This window comes from Tinamus guttatus, unplaced genomic scaffold (assembly GCF_059628265.1).
Source record: "Tinamus guttatus ecotype Peru unplaced genomic scaffold, ASM5962826v1 Tinamus_guttatus_pri_ptg000028l, whole genome shotgun sequence".
Lineage (NCBI taxonomy): Eukaryota > Metazoa > Chordata > Aves > Tinamiformes > Tinamidae > Tinamus > Tinamus guttatus.
Window position 1 is genome coordinate 2,761,187 of NW_028288562.1, and position 25,600 is coordinate 2,786,786.

The following is a 25,600-nucleotide window of genomic DNA, read 5'->3' on the forward strand; positions in this document are numbered from 1 at the left end:
TACTTCTGTGTTTATTTATTTAGGTTTAGATTTTTCATTCAGATTATACCCAACCTGGATCCAACTCATTTGGCACCAGATCACCTCTCATCTCATACGGGCAGCTGATGGACAGTTTTGAGCCCATAAATTGCTTTGCCACAAAAGCAGAGTCACTCCTACAGGTAGTTGGCAACTTCGACCTTCCCTTGACCAGGTGCTGTGTTCCAGCAGCTACACAAATGCACAGCATGCAGCGTTTCCAGCTTCAGGTAGGGTTTTCTCCATGTGCGTCCCATAAAATCACCAATTAATTCCATGACACTGAGTACAGCCCTGGTCCTGTTCAGAGAGCAGCCTGAAAGCAGCCCAGAGTGCCAGAGCTCCACATTCTTGGCAGGACCATGCTCATCTGGCTGTACCCACAGGACCTCAGCCCCATTTCTGCCAACAACTACAGGGTGCTGGGCCAGGCCCTCTAGCTCAGTGCCCCAGATCAGGCAATTACATTCCACAGCAGGGATCCTCAGGGCATTCGATAGCGAGAATGGGGAACACACATAAAGAACGGGGGACATCAACACGAGCCTTTGGTTTCTGCTTCAGGTAGGACAGGAATTGACACTACCAGCCCTTTTCCGGTCAGGGCAGAAGGGAATATACAAATGACACGGGGAAATTAAGGAAAGGGGCTGTCTCTCTGGCCTGTCTTGCAGTCAGTAGAGATTACGCTTATACAAGGATGCAGAACAGCAGCTCCATGACGCCTCTGCTCCACGCTGCCCGTTTAGTCTGTCACCACCCCACGCGGCACTCCTACTCCCACCTCTCCTACACCAGCCTGGTGGCCACATCTCCCGGAGGCAGCGCTGCACAGCCCGCCACACAAATCCAGCCACCAGCGTTACTCCCACGCACGCCTGGGGAGCCTGGCATCGCTCACGAGGCTATGCGGAGGCGGGAGCTGCGAAAGCAGCAGCACAAAACCCACGCTCTACAATATCTCCAAGGACTAAGACGTTGGAGTTGGCTGCCAGTTAAACCAACACCCCTGTTCCCAATAGATACTGCATCACTTACGAGTCTAGAGGTATACATAGAACTGCTTAAAATGAAAGCACATTAAACGTTGGCAAATATGACGGAGACACTCTAGGTAGAACATGTGCAGCCACGATATAAAATATCCTCAACTATGGCACCATTTCTCTAGATCCTCTCTTTTGACCTTGACAGCAACCAATAGCCACCAAAAGCTTTCGAAATTTTTCCTAATAATTCCTGCCAACCTGAACAGTACCTGGCTTAAAAGAACCATTTCATTAACACTAGTAAAGCTGAGGACGGGAAAGAAAAATATGATGGTAAACAAGAAGATTCATTTGGAAACCATCCATTTCTACCACAGAATCGGTAAGACAAAAATAGTACCACTGCATTTGAGGTCATATTGCTGCATCTCCTCTTTAGAAATACTTGAGTCAAACTTTGTCAGAACACTTGCCAGCCTTACCCCATCTCCTGCTTTGTCACAATGACCTTCAATTGGTTTTGCAGCTGAAATAGTTTCATCTCCATCTCTGTGCCTTCTCTCACAGATGCATCAATTCAATAAGATTTCCTTACTAGTTATCTCCTTGAAAAATTAACACATCTAACAGATCGCACTTCTTTTGGTGGGTCTCAGAGGGAGCCAAAATATAACATTTTCCTTTATCTCATCAGTTCAAGGATTCCCTTAATTCTCAGCTCTAATTAGTTGTGAAGTAACTTGACCCAGTTTGAGTCAAAGAAAATACTCAAATAAGCTTATTAAGTAAAATCCATTTCTTTGTCAACACAGCATCACTGATCAATCTGAGACATACTTGAACTGAGACACTGCTGCCCTTCCTTCTTCTGCTCTGTGACTCAACAGGCACCATACATAGGAGCAAAACCAATAGACTCACAGCTCCCATATATACACTGCAACAAGCATCATTTAAAAAAGTGTGTTTTTTGGCTTCTTTATTGTATTGCTGTGCAGCCTTAACATAAACCAGGGCTAAAACACACTGAAAGTTCAGGACAAGACAGCAGGATGGTTGCTCTGCAGGTCAATCTCAACTGACAGGAGCAATACAATTAAGAGCTCAGCTTAAGCTCTGGGATATACTTTCCACTCAATTCACTCTTCCAAATCCTGTTGCCAAGGACTTTCTGTCCATCTAGCCATTCTATTATTCCAGAGATGCACCAGAAATGCAATAAGACTGATTAAAAATATCATCCATGTTTACTTATGCATATATGCACCCATGTGTAGACAAATACGCACACTACAAAAACATACTTGCAATTTTGGACAAATGTTCTCCTCTGCAACACACTGCCTTGTGAAGACATATTTGCAAATCCAAAATCAGAATTTCCTCTCGCTTTTACAGAAATAGAGGATCTTTCATATTAATAAGAATATTTTCCTGGCTATAGAAGACAAAATGCAATCAAGAACATTCATAAAGGCAATTTCTATACCTCAGGTTTTTTCCTTCTTTTTCTTTTTCAAAATCTTTTTTTAACAGGCCTGAATCTCTTCTAGTTTTTATAGTGTAGTTAAAAAGTTTCTGTGTTTGTTTTGTTTTTTAATCTCAGTTAGCTTGAAAATGACGCAGTTCAAGACATCCTGTTGGAATTACTCTAAACAACTGCTATCCTTAGTATCTATCCGCAACATACAGTACGATAAGCTGCACAAGAAGCAAGCTGGTAAGTTCTCATTAGTAGCAAGGTGTCTCCTTCCACAACAGAAATTAAGGTACCACCTTATAACCTGCAAAACCTATCCTGGAGAAAACACTGAAAGACAATATTTGCTATTGGAAACAAAAGAAATGGCCTCTGCATAGCAAGGAGTTTCTACACTGAGCAAGTTCATGAGCTTGGGCTTGTTCCTCAAGAAATTACATACATGCATTTTTCTACACCTGTGGTAGGAATCCTCACCAATATACAAGGCATCTACAGGCACCTTAAGCACTGTGGGCTCCAGCTGCTTCTCTAGATGAGCAGGCATTTGCTACAAGTCCTGCAGAACAACTGCCAGTGCCACAGAGGCCTCCTGGCTGCCCTTGATTTTCTGGGAGGTATTTAGCATTCTGCATTAGCATTGTGCTATCCATTTGCTATCTGGAAAACAACAAATTTAAAAATAGCCCCTTCGTTGTGCTGCTATTTTGGCTTTTAGATTTTTGCCCTGAATTTGCAGATTAGTAACTGTTTTCACTGTTTGATTTTTGAAAGGTCAAAGGCAGACTAATTGCTGAACCAGTAACATAATTACATTCTCAAGCCTGACAGTTTAAATGAATAGTCCTTCATCTATTCCTCCCACACCATTAAGAAAGGGTACCTAGAAACACTGTTTGTAACAGAATTGCATAAGTTGCCATTACAAATAGCTATCTTGCTGCAATGTGAAGTAACAGCTTTGAATTAACAAGGCTACCGCCATTCATCTTCCATAGGGAGAAAATTTCTTTCATAGGGGGAAAATTTCTTATTAAAGAAATAGGTTGGTAACTTTATAGAAGAATACTCCATGCCTCACAAACATGCCCACCAATATCCAATAAGGAGATTATAGGAAAATGATCTTTCAATACATCTTAGGAATACTGTAAAGTCATTTTGAAAACGTATTTTTCCTGAAAAGTTAAGGTATAAATCCCAACACCTATAGATACTTCATTACATACCAGTGTTGTATCCCACAACTGAAATGAGTCACCCTAACAGGCCCCCTTACTAAGTTAAAACCAAGGTTCCCATAAGACTGACATACAGGGCAGATGGGATCACCAGGAGAAGGAGTACAGAGTCTAATCGATTTATGCTTGGCTGAATGAAGCAGATAACTAAAAATAAACCTATTTCATATTCCCATGTTCCATTTAATATTTAAAAACACTCTGCCTTCAGAACTATTATCTATTGGTATTAATTTTAAATTCTTTTCATTATTAAAATTTCAGCTGTCTACTAAATTCAGCTAACTGGAGCTTAGGCCAGTAAATCGTAAACGTATTTTCCCCAAAATAAGATTAGCACAGGCAACTTGATGTTATAGTTGTAATAATATAAGAAATAAACCTCAGCCTATGATTATTTTCTTTTCTGAAAGCCCTAAGTAGAAAATTTATCTAACACAAACGAACATAGTAAATTCTGGTGTTTTTCTTTCCTTTTTATGGTCAGTTACAGGCTGCCAGGATCAAGGCTGCAGGGTTTTTTTTCCCTATTCCCAAGCTGTTGTTTTAAAACCCTAGTTACAGTTCTCACTGTGGTGTGAAGGACAAAAGGCTGCAGCAGTGCAGGCCCAAGCGGCTGCTGACCCCCCAGGGCAGATACGACAACTCTGCCCATCTGTATCTCTGTTCTGCACCCAGGTTCCCACAGGCCAACCCAGTGGGGTCTGCTTGCACAGAGACACATACCCATACATTAAAAATGCAACTTCAACATAGAGCTTGCACTGAGTGCAAGATCAGTACTTTTAGACAAATAGGTATCTCAAACTCTGCTCACACTGCCGTGTGAGCCAAATTCATGCCATGCCAAATTAACTTCAGATAACTTTGGAAGATGAAAGCACACAAGAACTGCAACATAGGAAAGCTGTTGCCTGCTTAGCAAAACCGAATACTGGCAGTAGTGCAACTCCACAGTTACTGGTAAAAAGCTTTGAGATTGAACTACAGGAGACCATTTTCTTTCTTTCACTGACCTTAAAATAGAACAACTGCAAAAACATATACGTGCCTTTTTCTTTTTTTTACTAATAATAATTAAAATCACAAACTTTTAGCAGTATTTCCTAAGGTCACAAACTTTTATTGACATACTATTTGCTATATAGTGTCAATAATGTGTTGAATAAAGGTCTCAGTATTAAATCCAAACACGTCAGACCATGAGGGCTGCTTCTTATAATCTGGCATAAGATAGTCCTATAAATCAAGATGTCCTCATTTCAAATTACTGACAGATTGGAAGGGTAGCTGGAAGACTAGAGAGGAGGATGCCCACCATGCAGACAGCTGCAGCAGCGCAAGCTCCCCTATATAAATGAAGTCCAACATCAACAGCACCCGAGAAGCAGCAGCCGGTGGATGGGGGCCACCGAAGCAGCAGCTGCAGCTCAAGGTCTCCACAGTTTCACCACTGACCTGCAACAAGACCCTGGACAGGTCACGTCCCCCTCAAGCCTCAGTTTTTCTTACCATCTTTTGTCCTGTCCAAATAGACTGCATTCTTCACAGCAGGCCCGTCTCGAAACCAATGCTTCAGCACAATACAGGCTGTCACGCAGAGGGTGAGAGAGGGGCTTCCCAGGCTGAACAAGGCTACAGCATTTATGAAGCATTGGTCTCTTAATGTTAAATAACACTGGATTTGGAGGGTTACAGCAAGTTATTCCTGGATTGCTACCACTAACATTTTTAATATGGAACATAAGAAAGCTTTGGAAAAGTATTTCCTAAAGTTTTGTTCCAACAATACTGCTAACACTCATTGGTTTTAGCTATTTGATATTACAAACAGAGAAATAAATTCTACTGTTTGATGGATTTTCTGAAGACTAAGAGTTAATATTGTGAAGAGAGAAGATAAATGCCATTGTAATGGAGTACCACTGCTCTCACAGAGCAAACAAGATTTAGAAAGATACAGAGGAGACCTGAGAGATGCAGTGGCCCATCTGATGTGTCTGTGATGATGAAAATAAACCTAGCGCCAACCCCAGCCCACTTGCACTTGATAAACTCCCATGTTCAAGGCTGTTTTGATACCTCCAAGACACAAGCAGACAGCTATACCTTCAGAGATGTAATTACCTTGCTGACAGGCTTCCCCCTCCCCACCTCTTAATACAAGGGTGAAAGACAGAAAAGAGACATACAGCAAAACAAAAGAACATGAAAAGCAAAGCAAGGGAGGGTCCCGTGACTTGTGCTGTCTGGTTCCTTTTATCCCTGTCCTAATCAAAGTGCAGTAGGTAGCCCCATAATATCACGGAGGACCCCAAGAGAGCGGAAGTGCTGAACACACTCGCTGCAAACTGCTTATCCCTGCCTGGGTGATTCTGTTGCACTGCCCAGGACAAGGCCTACACCGGGTGGCACTTGTCTGCACCAAATTTACTCAGCTGCTTTGCACACCCACCAAGTCCTCAGAAAAGAAATTCCACTATTAAATGAGACTTGGAGCAAAGCAGCTGGCTGGGGCAGCAACTTTTCCCCAGCTCAGTTCCCTACAGCACTTGGCATTCACACCTTCACAATACTTCAAAACAGAACAGAAACATGCTTTGATGTGCCCTTAGGCAGCAGTGAGCCCCAGGCCGCTTTCTAGAGCCACCAAAAATCATGTAGTGGCCACTGCACACCCTGCAACACAACACCCTGCTAATTCTCTGTTTAGAAACAGGTTCCTTCTTCCGCATCCCCTGATATTATCACGAGCAGCAAAGACTGCAAAACATTTCTGTCTAGAACATCTCATGGAAGTTATCAGCTTTAAGCAGATATCTTCAGATATCTGATCCAACTACCACTATCAATAATAGCTCTGAAACAACCCAAGTAACCAACTGCTTCTTTCCCATTCTGATGAAAGGAAACATAACAGGCAAAGAAAAAAATCCGACTCCAACTCCATACTCCTTTTTACATAAAACCTGACATTTGTCAGAAAGGCTGCTCTTTTCATCTTGGACAGGGAAACTACCTCTCCATCACACCTTAGGTGCCCTTACAAGACACTCACCACATTTTGATTGAAAAGAGTTTCCCTGAGGACATAGGCACTGCAGCTGTGCAATCTACACTTGGAAGTATTTTGATCAGTGCTAATATACAAAGTAAAAATTCTAATCCTACAGCAATATCCACCCCCACAGGTTCTCTTGGGTTTGTGTTGGGCCCCATTTCCTGCAAGCATGTGAATTATGACACCCTTAAAACCAAGCTTGAAAAAAGTGGCTTTGGGGAAGCTATCAGAAGGACAGTGGGCAATAGGAAGGAGAAACAATAAAAAGAGGGAGAGAAAAACCCAACTCAGCAGGTAGTTATCAGTCCTTCACAAAAACAGCAAGCTTTAAGTATGAGTTTAATAAATGAAACAACATACCCTGCAAAATACAGACAGTAATCCTCGCGCTATATTCCGCCCTTGTAAGGATCAGCTGGGTGTTGCACCTAATTTGGGGCACTAAACCTCTAGCAAGACAAGGATCATTTAGAGTAGCTAAACAAGAAAAATAACTATAAATGGCAAATGTGGCAAAAAAGCTAACACACATACTCTCACCAACAGAAGTTATAACTCAAGTTAATGCAGACCACCTTACAAATGGTCATGGTAATTATTTTGCCATCTCTCACCCACCTCCTATGCCACCAATGAATAGACATTCTTTGCTATCAAACACAAAGCCTTTTTCTTCCCCTTAGCAGAAGTTGCACATATTCAAAGCTTGGGGGCTGAAACAAAAATGGTGCAAAGTGAACAGACTAATTAAACCCTCAAATTTAGGTGTATGTGCTATTATGCTTCATGTCTCAGCACTTTCAGAACCATCTTTCAAAATTGCACCGCTTATTCGCAACGCCACCATTTCTACCACGCTGCAATCCATCACCCTGCAAAAGCAACAATCCCACTTTTGTCCCAGGCTGGGAATGGAGCTACTTGGTCTCTCCAAGGCAGCATTTTCTTGACCATACAAGTGCCTTTGTCCTGGGACTGTGACAGACAATCGCTCCCTTCAGGAATTGCATGCACTGAAGGCCCCCAGTTGTTCAAGAGATTTGCATGGTGTGTAAATCACAGCCCAACTACCTGCCACTTCTAAGCCTTTTCTCATGAACCTTGTACCTTCCACACAATTCAGCGGTCTAGCACAGAAGAAAGGTCAGTGCCATGTGCCTTGCAGTGCAGAGATTTTCTAAAAGAGATCTGACTCCTAAGAAATAAAAAGACAAAAGCTGCACCAATGGGAAAAACATACAAGAATCTGCTACTGCAAAATGCTGGCAAGCATCCTGCTCAGCCCCTTTTGGGGTTAAAAGGTAGTTGACACTAAAGCTACATTAGTAGCAAGCTCATGTCTCCAAGTTCTGGGAGAAAAGGTTCCTGAGGCCTATCCCTAGCAATTCAGTCATGCTCCCAAGTCTCGCAGCAAGCTTTGTAAATTGTCTTGAAGAGTAATGCCCATTTCTGCTATCAGAGGGGCACTAGTTCCAGCCACAGATCTCACAGGGCAAATAAAACACATAACACTGAGTCTCAACAAACAGGTCATCCAACAGTAATTTGGGAGCTCTTTAATAGCAAAGAACCAAAACAAACCTTCTGAGAGCTCTCAAAGCAAGTAATCAACAAATATTTATGTATTCTCCCAAATACAAACTATGTGCCTTTATGACTTGTATTATGAACAAACTATACTTAAGCAAATTACAGAATGACCAATTGACCAGAAAACAAGCTATGTCCCATTTCGAATGGGCATCATAAGCTGCACACCCCAAAAGCTACTGTGAGATTTTTCCCAAAAGACTTGTGGATACTCATTTGTCCAGGTAGCAGTCAGGCCCCTGTACACAAGAGGAACAGGGTTGACAACGTGTAGTCATCTTAATAGGCCAAGCTTTAGGAGGACATAGAAAAGGACAGGAGTCACTCTCCATTTTAAGTGGCATGTGATTACTTTTGACATTGGTTTAGAAAGTGTTGACTTATCTTGTAATACTCGGTAAAATTCAATAAAAGCTACCAGTTCTGAAAGTAAACGGGGGAGAAAAACACTAAAGGAGGTGGGGGGCAGGGAGAATGCCATAAAAGCAGGCTGATAGCTCTGAGGTAGAAATCTCTACCATCCAACAGACTAGATTTTCATCTGTGAGTTTGTATATTAAGTGCATATTATAAATCATACTGCTTTTAGCAAACACAAGGAAAATAAAGAACAAGACTACAATTCCCCAGAGTACTTTGAGGGTGAGAAAAGAAGTCAGAGGCAGAGGAACAGGGAAGGTGAGACGATCATGAGACAAACAGCAGTTGTATGACCACCAGCTCTGAACTCACCTGGCAGCCAGCAAGCACTGAGGGTTTCAAGGATAACAACCTCCCATCACCTGTATTAAAAGCAGCTGTGTTGCTTTTAACCATGTTGGCAAACTAGAAGTCCTACTGCTGCCAGTGCTGATTCAGAGCCATACCACAGTGGTTAATCATGCCTCATGTCATCAGAAAAAAAGACCATTTGAAATGAGCTAAGTGTTTAAATGAACACCCCAAAAAACTGTAAAAGTATATTCTAAAGTTTTAGAGCAAAATGTATTAGAGCTATAAAAGACAATATTTTAATAACTTGCAAGAGTCCAAGCAACTTAACCAAAAGTTTCTCCTCCCGACCAAGATACCAGCAAGGTTTCTTTGATGGTAGTCACGAGAGATTTCACCCCAGAGCAATCAAGAGCTCAGCAATGGGGAAACCTGCTTGGCATGCTGCAGACTGTGTGCAGCTCCTCAGCAGGAGCCAGAGGCTGGACTGGATCCAAAACCCTTCTGCTAATGGAGGAAGAAAGGAACCAAGTTACTAGAGCTATTCAAGAAATTCCAGATCAGAATAAAGAAGAATTTAGGGAGAGGAGGAAAAAAAAGAAAAAGAAAAAACAGGAGCATTTTTGGTGACCTGTAACAAGCTGGTACTTCCTAATTAAGAGCTCAAGAAATTCCCTGAATTTAGGAAGATATTCCTTAATCTTTACTATTGAATGTTTTGAATTGGTTACCTATATATTAACACCTTTATTTACAAAGAACATCTGCCCCCTCTGCAGAACTCCAGGATATTTCCCCCAGTCTGTGCTGCCACAGGTGAATGCAGGGCATGCAGGATTCATGCCTGGAAAGCTACAGCCCTAGCAAGCAGGAGACTTTGATCAGCTTCCAGCTATCTGCTCCAGAGGATTTGTTTAGGGCTCCTGCTGCCATACAATGGCATGAAAGTAAGTTTCTCTGTCCACAGACTCACATGACAGTCTAATTTTCAGAGGGTAACGACCTGGCTAACATAAGTTCCCTCCCTCTACTCTTTTGTAGCTCTGAGCTGCTCTTAGTATAAGGAATTTTCCTATAAAGTTACATGAGCAAAATTATGAAGGGCAGATTGACTGGGCTACTGCCAAGGATGAAGTGTGGTGTCCCAAAGGGACACAATGTTAGTACTCCTCCAGCTGAGCCACTGCAGTGGCATTTGCTCAAGTACTTTTGCTGCTGAATTTCCTATAATTACTTTTTCAGGGCCTAATCTGTTTTGATTGGTAAAGGTCCATGGCTAGCAAGGAAGTTATCAATGCTTCCTTTGGGGAAAGCAGGGATAGAGCTTCACACAAAGAGGTCTTTAAGGCAGGCACACACTTTGTAGACAAATTGGCTAGCACTCACTTCTCTCTCTGGTTAGTAGCACTGAAAATTTTGCAGAATTCTGCCCCTTCCCTCTTCAGGACCTCCTTCATCTCAGCACGCCTGCTCAACAAGCCTTGCCATAAATTCCCGCCCTGTACCTCAACTTAGCCAGGAAAAGCAGGAATCAGCCACAAACACAGTACAAGCAGCAAGCTAGAAAATACTCCTCTCTCTCTTGAGATCGCATCAGTCAGTGAGGGACACATAGCTTGTATCTAGTTGCCAAATTGCCCTGTTAATACCACAAGCAGGCGGGTTACGAGTTTCTGAACACTGAAAAAGATTGCTTTGAGGGATGGGGAGGCATTTGAAAAGAATTAGAAAAAAAAAAGAAAAACAGAAGTTGACCCTGAGCCTGAGAAGCCCTGAGACTTCTCAACTAAAGGCATCTCATATTGAGGCAGAATTAGTCCAGGGCAGAGGGCCAGGGGTGGTTCGAAGACCACAGATGTGGCAGCCCAGCTAGCTCCAGCTCCTGAAAAATTCTTGCATGATCCTGCTAACCTTCTTAGTCTGCTGAAGAGTCAGGCAAAAAGCAGCTAAGATGACAGCTGAACAAACAGGGGGTAAAATCATGGATAGAGTCAGCAGTTCCCAGAAAGCCGATCTTAATTCTACACTCTATTCCTCCAAGGAAGGCTCCAGAGCAAGAAGCAGGAACCCATTTCTTGGGGGAATATTATTCCCTTCAGACAGAGTTTGGGATGAGTAAAACATACCGAAAATTCATGGAGGCAAAGAAGATAAGAGAACCCAGGAAGAGGTAGCTGTAAGAAATAACACTTTGGGTGTTACTTCACTTGACTAGTCAGAAACACCCACCATTTGTGCCTTTTGCTGGGAGCAAGGGAAGTCAGCAGAGGAGGCAAGGTAAGTGCAAAAAACCACCTCACCTAAAGAACATCTGAGTTTATGTGAGGCTAAACTAGATCCCTACTTACAAAATAGAGGAAGCATTAAGAGACTGGCTACTTATGAGTAATTATCACAACTATTATAAAAAGATTTGTTAAGAGAACCGGCAGTTACATAATTATCCTATGGGTCACCATCTGTCCTTCAGTCTTCACAGAACTAAACATATGCTGTTTTCACCAGTGCTGTAGTAGATTCATGTTCTCATCCTGCTCCTGTGCTGCAACGTCCAAAGCCTATTCTGATCCCTGGGAATATTTCTGCGCCAAGCACCAAGGAGCACTCGGCCTTCAGCAGTCTCCACAGCAGGCCGCAGCTTCAGCACCCAGCTCACTGAAGGGTGCAGAGCTCTCACTAACTCAATGCAGTTTGTGCCCATTGCCTTGCTACAGGTCTCCTTTGAAAACAGTTATGATTCTGAAGTGTTGATACAGTTATCCCTAGCTTTCCCAACACCCCTTTTCCCTTTTTAATTCAAGATGTCTACTGGGAGCTTTCAGTAACCAAAGAGTTCCTGGTTATAGAACAGCATTCCCTGAGGCAGGGCTCCTGCCACAGCACTTCTGGGCAAGGTATTACACTTCTGAGGACTTCCAACATTGCTCATCTTCACAGGGTTACATGTGCTCCCCATCCCCTAAAAAATAGCACATATGATCCAAAGGGTTCTGAAATTATTAGAGGAAAAGGAGGAAGGGAGCCAATGGACATATACAACATGTTACTTCCTCTGTGTTAGTGCCAGCAGCCCAGCAAAAGTTTGAATATTATTTTTCTAATGGGCTTGGTGGTAAAGGGATTATCACGCACACCCACTGATGGGGGAATGGTGTAGCATTCACTCTGTGTGCAATTCTACCTACCCTGAGTTTCCCAAACAGACCTAAGTAAGTATAGATGATGCCAGCTGCTTACACATGCCTCGTGCTTTAGTATGCCAGGACTAAAAAAAAAAAAAAATCTAACCAAAACACTGCCACCGTGCAAACTGCATGTAAGAGCCAGCTCCACAACTCAGCAGCTGCATGATGACTTGCAATGAAATAAAAATGGAAAGTCTTTTACTCTGTTACAGATTTTACCATGATAAATCAAAACATCTAGCACTGTTAACAAAGACAATTTGACCTAAATAAAGCCACACCTTGGCAGTAAGTCTAGGTTTATCCCTAAGGGGTGATGCCATTTGTCACTGTTACAAAAAGGTGACACCCACTGTGACCTGGTACAGTTACAGAGCAGTTATCCCAAGCGGGCTGCCCCTCTTTCCAAGTGCTGGCATAAAGAGGAATGAAAGCAGCAATTGTATGACCAGTCATCAGATGTCATTAAAAGAAAATGGCAGAGTGTCCATTTTTGATGGCAATTAAATTGCACTTCCAGGCCAAAAAAAAAAAAAAAATCTTAAGACAACTATGGACTAGACACTACATTTGAATCATATGTTAGAGAGTGGGAAGACATGCCCCAAATGGAAGTCATATAGAAAAGCAGCTACAGATCTTTAAACCAAAAAGTATAACGCAATGCATCAAAACTGCGTAAGTGAGAATAAACTTGATTTCAACATTGGACACTACATGCAAGAGTTAAACTCAACTTACGCACAGCAACGCATGCTGGTATTGGGCAAAGCATCCTCACAAGCTGTCAACTCAAGTCCCAGGGATACACAGTGCTTGCTTTGGGCCACTACATATATTGTTTCTAAGTATTTTTAAAAGTAGCATTCTGCTTGGCCTAGGACAACAGGTGCAGTATGTGAGGAGCAGCTCCAGCACAATTTGTTCTGCAGGAACAACAGGAAGCCGTGGGTGCATGACCCATGACAGAAGAGGCGGCCAAGGTCTGGCACTGAGCCTGCACTGGGTGGGCAAGCACGGTACTGTCCCCTCAGTTCTGCATCCTGAAGAGCTAAGATCATTCCCCTTGCAGATGAGCTGCCTACTTAACAGGCAAAACCAGACAAGACTATCTACAAACACGACACCCTACTTTTCACCATCTTTGCTAGGAGAGTTAACTTTCCTCAAGCTCATTCACTTCTGGAAGTGTGTCATTTCTAAGATACTTAATTTATGAATGACCTATTTTCACAAACACTTAAAATACATCTGTAACTATGTACTACAATTAATTAAACATAGGCAGTCAGCGATTAAATCTTAGCTTTCAACCTATTTCCATGCTAAAAACAAGAATTCAAAAAATGGTTTATATTAACACCCTCTTTGCTTGCTAACTGAAGAAACACAGTAGTAGACAGAGCAACAGAAAACTACTCAGGGTATAACTTAAAACACAACACGTTCTGAAGAAATTTGGGGGGGTGGGGTACCCCCTCCAATTAATGAGCAACCAGTGGTGGCAACTCACTGAACTTGCATTTTTCAAGTAACATGCCCTAATTTTCAAACATTCCCTGGAGGCTTCTTTCTCAGTTACCATCATGCTGACTTTTGTAAAGCCAAGTATCTGGAACAGAAACTGCTCTGTGAGGAGGGGAATTTGGGAACACCCATTTCTTTAACACTCATTTCCCCTCAACTCTACAGTTGATACAAATATCTACTAACAGCCTACAGCTTTGTAGTCCTTAAATATTGCCCCCCCTCCTTTTTTTAAACAACTCTCCAGACTTGCATCTTGCCTGCAATTTGTGAGTTTCCAATGGGAGAATTTCTGCACCACTTAATCTGTTTGTGTACCACTTTGCTTACACCATGTCCTACAGAAAGGCTTTCCTTTCAGAGCTTTCCTTTCCCTGAGCATTACACAAACATCTATTACACACAATAAGGACTGTTTCCTTACATAGCAGGAAAAGCAGAGAGCTAATGGCTACTTAACTCATATATCACACTAAAAACTGCAGAAAGCCACCTTTCCGAAATAGGGTGGTGCAGAAGCACAGGCCACTGTCATCCAGGACATCGCTTGATCAAGTAAAATGCTATAGTTATAATTATCTCAAAAATCATTTTAGTGAGGCCTTGTCCAAACCAAGAGTTAGGCACCCTGCTGCAAGTTATTATTAAAAGTCATGCATCTACTATATACTTAAAAAGTTCGATTTTCAGTGCTGATGCATACACTCTATCCTGATCAATAAGCAAGGGATGGGAGCTCAGCACTATTTACAGTGCATGAATAAAATCATTCCAAGTAAGTAAACATTAAGGAACAACACTCCGATTCAGCAACAAATCCATTGTTAAAAAGGAATTATTTCTGTATCACAAGCTGCTATAAATATATTTTGATCAGCATCTGTTTGTTGATCTTCAAATTGCATGGGGAGGGAAGCAAAGAGAGTGGAAAACAGTTACTTTGAAGCAGGAGCCAAAACAAACGACTGCTTTGAATCTCAGTGCTTGCAGAAGGTTCTTAAAGCACTCACCTAAATTTTCTATTACACTGTCATGTAAACTATAAGCTTCCAGTAGTCCTAGTGCTAGTATACCTACCACCATAAATCAACTTCTGGCAGACTTAAAACTGCTGGGAGCAAACATTAACCTAGGAAGGTCTCATGCCAGTCAATGAGGGCAAGCTATTCCCCAGGAAATAACAGGGGCGACCAGCCTTTTTACAGGCAGGCAGCTCTACAGCTCTTCTAGGTGAGGAAGTTCACTGCACTGCACCTCTCACTGCTGCTTCTTGCTTTGAGAGCTGCCAGAGGTGAGAGAGGCTAGAAATGCTTAAAAAGAATGACAGGAGAGCTTTGTAGATAAAGAAAATATAGCTCACCAAATCTGAAGAACACAAGATCATGGATGAACCAGCAACAACAGAATTTAAAAAAAGTCTCCCATCTTCTGCTTCAACAGCATTGGCCCTACTTCATGCCAAGTCCGCACAGAAAGGGGACAATCCTTGAATCCTCCTTCCTGAGGAAGTGCTTAAGAATAACACCTCTGAAGGAGTACAAACAAAATATCAACTATCTCACATTCCAGAAGCCCAGTGAGAATGCAAAGGGTTCCTGAGCATCACTGGCAGGTCTGGGTGCACCCATGTCATTCCAAGAACTAATAAGGAGGGTAGTGTGACTGCACACCACATATATAGAGCTTCCCTTGGCAATGCTCACATATTTACTTCATGTATTGCATGCCTTATCAGAACAAAAGAGGTAAAAAGTAGGGTGCTCGAAAACCAGCACCAATTTTTCAAGTTAGTAGCACACACCGTATTTGCCAAAAATTGTGCCAGTTGAGCAATGGATGGTGCATCCCCAAGTCCAATTCCCATTTGCCTTTTTCAGAGAGCAGATGTACTCTGATGCCTGAAAGCACAAGGCATACAATTCTCTGCTAGATCATTTTTTCTCTTACTATTAAAAAGCCATTATCATTATGAGTGTGTGAACCAATAACATCATCTCTACACTCTTCAGTAAATTTACAATATCACTTCTTTCTTCCCAGCAATGCCGCTCTCCAAGTAATACATGGGACAGCAATGGGAAGTACCTTCCCTCCCAGCCCCATTCAGTACACAGACACTGGTCACTGTACAAGCAAAAGGAAAGGAAAATTCAAGTACTAGTGAAGCACTATAAAGAGTTTCCTAGAAATTTTAGTTCAAAAGCATCAAGCCACATATATTGCTCTTTAGGTCAATAACTCAACTTTCCTACTCATTTATAAAGAACCAAGTAGAAACACAGGTCACATTTGAGGAGCCCAGCGCTGGTCTACAACCTGTTTTGAAGTGTGGAGATTTACACAGTGTGGAGAACTGCTCATCTACTGAAAGGGAACAAGCAACAAAAGGAAAGCACAAGCAAATAGACATTGTATAATTACACTAATACATAGCAATTTACTCAAGAGAAAAAAAGGTTATGCAGTCCTGCAGTCTTGCACTAAATGGAGGAAAGGTGAACATACACGCATACTGAGGACAAGCAGGAACTACAGCTCCAATAGTTAAAAAAAACTGAAACAAAATAGTTTTCGTATTTCCATCAGAAACACCATCTTCAATAAGCTTGTCAAGCATCCCCCAGTTACCACGTTTGCCCCCCAAAGAAGCCTTTTGAAGTTTCTACCATTTCAAATTCCCTATACCACTGCATTTAGCAATAGCAAGCAGAAAGCCCCAAGAGCACTGCGTAGCAGTCTCACTATGAGCTGTTCCAGTTGATCTCTGTTTCCTTTCAGAGGTCACTGCCCCCCTCAGCCCAGGGTTTGGTCCATGGTTATGCAAAAGATTTTCCATCAGCAACAGCCCTTCCCTCCATTGCTCATTCCTGCTCCACCCTGGGACAGAGACAGAGGTTGCTGTCTCCTTGAATTAATTAAAAGGCAAGGCGGGGGGGGGGGGGGGGGGCGGGGGAGAGAAAGAGAAACAAAATAAGACACTCAAACACAGCAAGTCCAGCAAATGGCCACAGAAAACTCATAGGGCTGGAATATCCTATATGAGAACACAAGAACCTCAAAGAGGAAATCAGTCTTTCACAGGTCCTACCCATCTGCGCACCTCATTGCAGACCAGAGCCCACGAGCCCTCCCGCTGCACAGGACTCTGCTCCACCAGGAGCCTGCCCGCCATGCAAGACCCTGCTCCACCATCACCCATGCCAGTTTAGAGCAACCGGGGCAGCTGCAGCAGCCACTGCTTGACACCCACTGCTCTCGTACATGAGCTACAGTTTCATTTCCCAAGGGCATCTGCTTTCCAAAAGACTAGGTAGCAGCTGATTTTAGCAGCAGTGAGAAGTTTGAAGAGATTTCAGGAAGTCCCTGTGATTATTCTAAAATTCCACATTTCCAAGTGTCCAAGGAGCTTCCCTACGGTCCTGAGGGATGCAGGTTATGCTCACAGCTCATGGAAACCACTTGCAAATGTACATTTTGGTTTTTTCCTTATCACACTACAGTGGGTAAACAAAACAGGAGCAAATTTACAGCACGACCACCAAGCAGGAGGATATTTGGAGAGACTGCTTCTTCGGGTAAATGTGTTCCTCTTCCCGCTCAAAGAGGCAGCCCAGATCTTCAAGGAAGAATTTCTAAAAAGCCGTATTTGGATAATATTTCCCGAGCTCATAACATTAAGCATATGATGAAAAGAGCACCAAAACTAAATTCAGTGGTCTCTTTCACAGGAGAAGTAGCCCAATGCTGCCTCAAAGCTGTTTTGAGATTTGCACTGCACTGTGGAACAGCTAGGATGGCTCTTCAGCATCCAGAGCAACAACTCTGCAGATCTCTGGCTTTCATTAGAAGAATTGATTTGGTTAACAACAACCAGATGTTCTATTTATGTAATGAAATCTTAAAACATTCCCATGCATATTTGCACAACAGTACAGATCCTGACCTAAATGCACATGGAGTTATTCCACAGCCAGCAGTGAGTCTTTACTTAAATTCTCATGCACACTCAAATGCTGCTACACAGAGGCATTTAAAGTACTGAGCTTTTACACTCTCATTCAAGAGCTCAGACAACAGCAGAGGACGTGCATGGCATGTATGATAAAGAAAACCCACACTTAGTAATAATAATGAAATATAAAGTGGTAAAGGTCCAACACTTTGGGAAGCAAAATGGAGACAGGAGAAGTTGAGGCTGTATGTGCAGTTCTGTCACTTCACTCCTCACAACCTCCTTCCAGTTTCTCTCATGGAAAAAGGCACCAGAAGCAAATAAAACAACCACCACCACCAAATCTTATAAGATTTTTGAAGAAAACAGCTTGCAACATTAACTGCTGTACCTAGGAACAGAGACTCTTGCTATCACCATAGTGTGCTGCTAAGTTTACTACAGCTGCTGCTTCCAGGCTTCAACTTCATCCTGGCTGGAATAGCAAGAAACACCCTCCCTGACAGATGCTCGGCCTCTCCATTCATGCCATTTCAGTCAGCGTGTCCCTGGATGTTAACAACAGAATAGGCAAGGCAGAGAATGCTCTCCAATACCCTCCTACTGTCAGCAGGGAACAGCAATCTAAATCTAGCAGCTTCTCATGAATAGTTTGTTAACTCACATGCTGAATATCGATCACACAAAGGCACCATTCAGCACTGGCCAATTGGCCTGGATCGTGTCCATACATGTTTTTCACTATTTCACCCACTAGATATTTAAAGAGATCTCTGACACAGAAGTTTTCCCCCTGCCCTACCAGGCCCTTGAAGCCAAAAAACTACCTAGGATGTTGTTACTGCATGAGAGCTGAAGACATTTATGTTTTGTGGTGAAATCCAAAGTTGCTTGCTCACCAAGCCTGACTATAGCTGATGAAAAAGCTTTATTTCACTTACATAAAAATCAGCCTACAAGATCAACAGTTCCACCGTCACACAACTCTCATAACAGGTCAAAATTATATCAACTACAGCTGCCTTTATAAGAACTTCAATCAATCACTTGGAGGGCTTTTAAAAATAATGCTTTTATTTTCAAGTTTGGTTTCTGTTTGACCCTATCGACTGGTAACCAGTAAAAGAGTGCAGTGGCAGAACGTACTCTCAATGCAGAAAAGCAAGTGAAGAGCTCAAGGATTTGTAGTCTCTCTTCTGACTGCAATTTCACTGTCTTTAGTCAAGTACAGTGTGACACAGGTACTCAGCACAAAAAGCAGTTGTTGGTGGTATTGAATATTCAGAGCAATGACAGAATCACCTCTTCTTGCCACTAGTCAAAACCCTTCAATGAACTACCATGAATTTCTGGCCTAGAAATTGAGCTAATGCAGGGGAGACCACCGTATGATTCATTTACAGAACTTAACGTACAGAAGCTGAACCTCTCCTTGCCCCAAGAAGAGATTTTTTATTTTAAAAAAAAAAAAGGGCACATTTTCCTCAAGAGATGCTCTGTCTTAGTAAACTATCAAAAAGAGATAACTTGGATACTTTGACTTTGTAGGGCATCAGAAAGATGATTGTACTGCTGTTTCTCCAAATCACAACATGAAAATTTAGGAACACAGAAAGGAAACTGAACAAGCTCTACCTTCCAGCCCTTGCTTTAAAGATCAGGGCCCTTCAATCCCTGAAACTTGCACCAGAACACTACTAGTACAGAAAGCCTCCCGAAGTCTCAAGTTCACCAAACAGCCTTCACTTAAACAGGGATGTATACACAAAGTGTCCCAAAATGCCTTACACTTATGGAAGCGGTTGGAACTTGAGCAGGCCACACACGAACACTGGTGCATGTTGCATGTCCGTTGCACTGTTGACCACTCTTGCTCAGAGCAAGGCTCCAGGCAATGTGGTTCACCACCTTCTCGCCATGAGCAGCTCTAATTGTCAGTACCTGCTGAAGGAGCAGCTTTATGGGGGCGGTGCTCAGAAGAGCCATCTCCCACCTCCAGCTGCAGCCAAGCACCACATACTAGTGGTGGCTTTGGGACTTACAGACCTGGCCATTGTTAGGAGAATCTGCTTTCAGGTTGTTTAGTGCTCGCTTGGAGAGTCACTCTGTCCTGAGCCTCCCTATACACCTAGTTCCTGCACTAAGGGTACCATTTTATTACACATTTTTGCAAAACTTTACATTTTTGTTAAAAAAAATAAACCGTTTACAAGATTCCCAAAGTCCTATGTGTGCCTTCAGTGCAGTTTGCTATCAAAATTTGTTTCGGCTTTAGAAAGACAACAGTCTTTTAAAAAGGCAACAAGCACACGTTACATCCTTATTACTGCCAAATAGGTCAAAGATTAGCTCTGTCACACTCCAAAGCTGAAAGCAGTACCAAATAAAACAAGCCCCTTTCCCCAGCACAGCCTCCTGGGCTCCTCACCTTCCTAGCAAGTAACCTGCCACACTGCTATCTACCTGTTCTTGTCCTTGGAGCAGGGCTGAATAAAGTGCAACGTAAAAAGCTTCGGCAGCGCAAGTGAAAAGAAATAACAAATTGTAAAGATACAACTTACTCGTCTTCTGGAGCATCTCCTTGCACATGGGGGAAGCGATACTCACGCCCAGCAAGCCACAGCCCGGAGCCAGTCAAACCGCACGGCTTGCCACACACAACCAGCCAACGATGCAATCAAGAGATTTACATGCCACGCTACCTGCTCAACCCTCCAAGCTATTCAGAACCACCAGAATGTGTCTCTAATTACAAAAAATTCAGCTCTAAGTTATCTGCACCATAGATCAGCAGTTCCTAGATGGTGGCTTGTGAGACCACCGTGAAGAAAGACAAACCAAAGACCATGTCCCTCCATTACACACTAGGCAAGTATTCTTTAGGCTCGACAGAGAGCATGGCAGATCAAATCAAATTGGGCGGGGGGGGGAAGATATTTTGAGCTACCATACTAACATAATACCATTTTCAGAAGTTCACATTGACCCCCAAATTTGCATTCCTAGTGCCATTCCAGACAGACCAAAAGAGAGCACTTTGATGACCACGCACCTGCATGGGCCTCCACAAGGACACCAAAACAACAGGTGAGCACTTACTCATTTTCTTTTAGAAGGCCTTGAGTAGAAGCATGCATACTAGTTTTACTAGATAAGACAACATACTTATTCCCACTGAAAGAAATATAATTACACTAGAGATCTGCATAGCAGCATGTGGCACACCCTCATGCCATTCAGGTTTATAAAGGTATTTCCAAGAAGTTTATTTTGCCTTTAAAACCCACCATCTACAACAGCACAATGCTTTAGGCAGGCAGCAGGCTCCATACAACAGCTGTTCTCAACTCTACCAGGGCATCTGTTTCTTAGGAAACAGGCAAAAAAGGGACAAAAAGTATTTAGCATGTTAAATATGCAAATAAACTAGGTCATACCAGTCATATTTCTCTAACTGGAACAAAGAAGCCACAACTTCTGTTTTAGAGTATACAGCTCATCTTACTCCATTACTTTTATTTTTCCACAGACATCATTGAAGTATACCACTTTTTAAGAATAAATGCAAGATTAGCATTTATTGGTTATAGTACAGAAATGCATGTGTTAATGCCAAAAAATATTCTTAATCAAACTTTTCTAATTAGCTGGATACACGCACACTGCTTCAGCTATACCAAACTCTAGAAAAGCATAGCCAACAGCAAGTCCTACAAAACAAAAGCCTATTACTGTAGTCCAAAACCTTGTCAAATATCCTGCAACTTTCCTGAGTGCTTTCCTACCTACTAAGCAAATTCTGGTCTCGGACTAATTGCCTTCCAAACACGCAGACCAGGACAAACCTCCCTGCAGTAGGAAGCAGCAGAAACAGGACAGAGCGAACAAGTCTTTGAGCAATAGCTTTCGGTGACCAGAAGATAATATGTATGCAGTTGTTTCCCAAGTTCCCATGAGAAAAAAAGAAGGATTCCAAGCAAGGATGAAATGTCAGTCTCAAAGAAAAGACTTATAACTCATATTCTTCCCTAAAAAGCTCCCATAATCTCAACAACTTCGCAGGAAATCTTATTTCAGAAAAGAGAAAAAAAACTGTAGAGGCATAAGAAAACATTATTAGACTTGAAACAACATTAAAGCAATATTCTAGGTCAGAAGTAGGTGCATAACAATTTATAAGATTACATACAGTGCCTGTACTAGGCTAGTACAGTCAGCCCAAGCCAGGTGTCACAACCATCAAAGTCTCAGTCAGCCTGTTGGAAAGCACGGCAGTCACTTAGCACAATATTAGAAGAGTAGAGCATCCTATGTTGTGAAAGGACTATGCAAGCAAGCTTAAAAACTGTCAGCTGAATCATACCAGGATCACTTTACAGAAAATGAATTCTCTGTTGCAGCTTCGCTCTCCCACTCTGACACTGAGCTACTCCCAAAAGAGTCTCTTCAGCTCACATTAGACATGGAGCAGGACCCAAGTTGCGCTGGTCCCAAGTGAAGGACAAAGGAATATTGTTTATCTGGAAGTCATTGCACATACTGCAGGTGTTCTTCCTATTTGCTGACTGTCCAGCTCGCAGAAGAGACTCAAACAAACTTCCAAGCTGCCCTCACACACCCTTGAAGTCTATTTTGTTGGCTATTATATTAAATAGGAAGAGGATGCAGATATGCTGCTCAATCCTCTTCCTCACCTTTACAGGATAACAGAAACAGAAAGGTATGCCAAAAACTCAGAAAGTGTTATTTATTTAATCAGCTGGGGAAGGACAGGGAGGAGCTTTAAACAAAAGCCAGTTTTCTGAAGCCACAGTAAAGGCAACACAAAAATGCATTCATAGCAGTTCCCCAAGCTGCATTTCAACATTAATTGTCTGCTAGGATTTTCTTTTGGTCTTGGTTACTGTACCCAGTTCCTTGTCACAATTCCATGAAGCCCTCCTACTGCTGAGGTTACCAGTCCTCAGCAATCCAAGCATCTTGCCACTCACTGGACTCTTTCTACCAAAATGCTTTTCATAAGATTTATACTTGGACTTATCAGAATGATACACAAATTTCTATTCCTTTTTATTGCCACCACGAGCAAAACAGTACACAAAATATTCTTATTCTCCTCATGGTGAAGGTCTACTGTTTTAAAAAAGAAAAGCCTACAGTCCACACAATACAATATATACAACATAATACAATAAATCTGAGCAATTTGATGTATCCTTATTTTTTAGTTATTAAAAAGTTTTAAAAGAATTGAAGCATGAAAGAGGAAAAAGGAGAAAAAAAAAAAAAAAAAGAGGGGTAGGAGAAAGAGGAAAAAATCCTAATCTTCCTTCTGGCAAAGGTCAAGTTCTGCATATCAATTACAGGATGCTGCGCTGAAGGCCCTTCGCCCACTCCCCAAGCTCTACATGAACTGAACATTCAGGATGTCAGAACCTCTAGGACTATTCATCGGGCACCTGCTAAGTTTACTGAAGAGAAAAGCCCACTACACATTTTTCAGCATGCACACACTGTTCTGCTTTGTTTGCTGTTACGGAACAGGTTGCTTGCACAGTGTCATCCTCTTGCCTCACCACCATGGTACCTTTCAGGTTTGGCAGCATGATAAAAGGACCCAGAGATCAAATCACTTGCCGCCTCCTTCTCTCTTTCCTAGCAAATCAATTATATAAATAAAGAAAAAAAAATGTGATGCAAAAGTTGTAGCAATAAAATCTGAATGGATGTTTAAGAGGCTTAACGTATGTATACTGACAATATGCCTCTATACAGAGGTAAATTTAAGAGATACCTATATATATATATAGGGATATATTTTAATGTGCCTGTGCATCTCTGTATTTAACTATATATTTATATAATTATGGTTAAAAAACTTGTGGACTAAAAGGCTTTCCTAGTCTTGTGCAGGTTTTATTTTTAAGCTTTCCAAGTGCAGAAAGTTACTAATTACGACAAAGCAAGAGAGCCTGCATATTAATCCAGGAGGCTTACTTGAATTACTGCTAATATGCATTCATCGCTTTCATATTCAGGGAATTAGACACACTAGGAAACCCAGCAAAAGTGTGATCCTGAACACCCCTTGGATCCATTTAGCGAATCGTCCCACACCTTCCCAGCAGACACAGAACCACCAGCTCCAGCAAAGGCCCCTACACTTCCCCTAGGAGCAGATAATCCTGGTTGACCAGTGGTTACAAAATATAAATTTTGATTACCATAAGTGAAATCTGCTCTAAGAGTCTATTAAAAGTTAAAAGCCAAAGGTGATGCATTTTTTGTTCTTTTTTTTTTTTTTTTTTTAAATATCAGACAGATCCCTGATCAGATGGGATGAAAGAATCAGTACATTTCTCATTAGTTTTGGAAGAGCGTTCACCTGAACTTCAAGTTAAAAGAAGTGGACTTTCTGACCCTGATTCCTACTGTGAGCACCAAGTGCAAGACACGCGAAAGAAGATCAATGGGCGTTAACCCCATTTCTCTTGCACACACCTCATTATACTGGGTGTATCTACAACAGGCATCACTGAAGACTTCGCATATATGAAGGAAAAAAATAGCAGGCCAAGTCCCAAGGAGCAGCCACCCCATGGAGCAGCCACCCCATGAGCTGACAGCCTGGCAGGGCTATTGCTTTATTGAGTAGCAAGGAAGCATTTAAAGCATTCAGCATTTGATTCCAGAGGTATTTTGTTCAAAGACATTAAAATAAATCTGATTATGAAGGCAGTAATGGTATTTTGTTCTTGTTAAGTCCAACTGAGCGCCAGAACAGCAATTCCATGGTTAGTCCCACAATTATTTGCTATTACTACTACACACTTATACTACGATACTTTTAAACAAATTTTAAAATGGGTATTTTTTAAAAAAAGCATCCACATGACTTAAATCTATGATTAATATTCAGCATAGACTCAAGTATGCTATACTGTCAATGAGAAGTTCTCATCAGCCTTCGTCAACTTGAAGCCACTTTTGGCAACAGCTTACAGATCATTTGCAAGTTTTACCATCCTCTTTCCTCTAACCTAAGTCTTTGCAGATAAGGCCACTGCTTCCACAGGCTGTGCCTCAGATTTCGAAACAGGCTGTTCAGGTGTTAGAAGCCTATCCCTGACAAACCAAAGCCTAAATAACTCTTTGGACAAAAGGATTCAGTGGTAGTTTTGACAGAAAATTTGAGGGCTACACTTAGCTTCATTAGAGACAGCAGTTTGGAAAAAATGTTGTCATTGACTCTGTCCTTCAGGACCTGTTCAGGAAATCCAGATGATCAAATTGATATTCTTATTAAATGCTAAGGAACATAAAGTTCACAACTAGATGTTGGTGGGTAGAGTGGAGTTCACTCATCTCAAAAAAAGTTCAGCATCATCAAGAAAATGAAATGGCTAGAAAAAGCTTCTGTGACTTAACATGCTCTCTTGAGAATAAAAACAGGATGTGAAATCCACACACAGAGGTATCAGTACATGCAAGCCCAAATTGTGTTTTTATACCATTTTCCAAGAGTCTGATTAAATCAGAAAGCTGGCTGCCCTGCTGGGAGGGGTTCTATTTGAAGCCAGGATGTGCCTACATCAAAGGAAAAACTATTGAATCACTGCACAAATTGTGGAGAACCTGCATAGCCTCAAGTTAGAGAAGAAGTATCAGCTGAGGAGAGGGCAAGGCTACTCCTGTGTTGAGGACTAGCTGACAAGCTAACAGGAAATGCAAAGAAAGAGCTCAAGTCCTACAAGATATCCAGGGACCAGAGATGAACCATTTCCCTTCCCTTATGCCTGCCTTCTAATTTTGGTAACACCTTTGAGAAAAACCCATCATGATA

At 42.0% G+C, this 25,600-nt stretch overlaps 1 protein-coding gene across 1 annotated transcript in view; it reads right to left on the reverse strand.

The window, feature by feature from the left end:
• Window positions 1–25,600, reverse strand: part of TSPAN5 (tetraspanin 5) — a 63,395-nt gene that overhangs the window by 22,423 nt on the left and 15,372 nt on the right. The window lies entirely within an intron of this gene.